Source organism: Hipposideros armiger, unplaced genomic scaffold (assembly GCF_001890085.2).
Source record: "Hipposideros armiger isolate ML-2016 unplaced genomic scaffold, ASM189008v1 scaffold_1417, whole genome shotgun sequence".
In the NCBI taxonomy this organism is placed as follows: domain Eukaryota; kingdom Metazoa; phylum Chordata; class Mammalia; order Chiroptera; family Hipposideridae; genus Hipposideros; species Hipposideros armiger.
The window spans coordinates 52,387-54,079 of NW_017732767.1; positions in this window are offsets into that span (position 1 = coordinate 52,387).

The window sequence follows — 1,693 nt, forward strand, 5'->3', positions numbered from 1 at the left end:
TGAGGAATGTTGGGAAGTCACAAGCTTTTAAAAATGCAGGGGTAGGAGATTACTATGAACAATCTACTGTTTAGGATTCAGAAACTGATTTACAGACAATCAAGAAGCAGAGGGTAGGAGAATTCTAGGATTCAGGCTAGGAGCAATCTTTAGCCTAGGATTCACAAACTGATTAGAAAAGTAATCAAAGCCAGGGGCTAAGAAACTAAGAAACTAGGGAGGAGACTTAACATTTCTATACTTAACATTTCTATAGGAAAGAAAACTTCAGTTTTTCGGGGAGAAGGGTGGCTACTCAGTTGGCCCACAAGAAATCTTTAAGGAAATTCACCATGAAATATGTTTTCAAATCTTTACATGTGGAAGACTTCCCTCCAGTAAGAATTTTTTGATGACATAAGCCAGGGGTCAGCAGACTGCAGCTGGCAAGCCACATGCCGCTCTTTGGGTACGTTCTGTCTCAAAAGTTTGCCGACCCCTGGAAGAGCCAATCCTGTCCCTCACAACAATTTAAAAATTATTCAAGAGCCATAAATATATTTTTACATAATCAACATTATGTGAATAATATCCTTTAAAAATTTTATAAATGAAACTATGATAGTTTTCATTTTCAATTTTACTTCAGAGCCTACGGCTCACAAGCCGCAGTTTGCTGACCCCCTGGCAGCTCTTCTGTCTCAAATGTTTGCCGACCCCTGAATAAGGTATTTTGGATAAAAATTCTTTTAACATATATTAACGTTAAAAGATATCACTGACATTTTTATTTATGATGTTTCACAAGATTCAAGTGTTATAGCCTTTTGATGTTCATTACATTTGAATTACCTATATTTAGTAAGGTTTGAACATCGTTACTCATAATAGATGTAAGATCTGATTCCAAAATTAATATTTTGATGGTCCCTCGAGGATTAAATTTTAGGTAAGAACTTTGCGGCACTGTGGACCAAAAAAAAGGGTTTTATGGAAAGTAACCTCACACGGTGATCTGATTATAAATTCCTAACTGGGTGGGTGGTCATGCCCCAGGCATATATAGCTTCTTTACTAAAAAGTTTATCTTTGCCTTAAGCAGCCCTGTCCATTGTTTTTGTGCATCTAGGTTAATACACTTTTTTTTTTTTTAGATTTTATTGGGGAATTGGGGAAGGGGAACAGTGTTGGGGGATTGGGGGAGGAAAACAGTGTTGGGGAATTGGGGAAGGTGACCAGCCAAGTTGTTGTTCTTCAATCTTCGTTGTGGAGGGTGCCAGTCGCCATCTGGCTGCCCGTAGGCAGCTCGTGACCTCTTAGCTCAAGGTGCTGTGTTCAAATCTTAGTTGCAGGTGGGTGGAGCCACCATTCTATGCAGGAGATGAACCAGCAGCCTGTTGTTAAAAGTGCACACCACTGAGCCATCTGGGCAGCATGCCACTCAGCTCAAGGTGCCCAGTTCAGTCTTAGTTATGGGTGGGCATAGCCCACCATCAAACAGGCAATCTTGTTGTTACACCAGCTGAGCCATCCTGCCACCTGTTGGCAGCTCAGTAACAGCTCATCTCGGGTGCAATGTCACTGGCCCATGTGGGAATCGAACCGGCAGCCCTGTTGCTCAGAGCTCGCGCTCTTAAGCCAACTCTTAACCAACTGAACCACTGGGCTGGCCCACACACCTTTGATAAGGCCCCTTTCAGACCATCATGAGAGC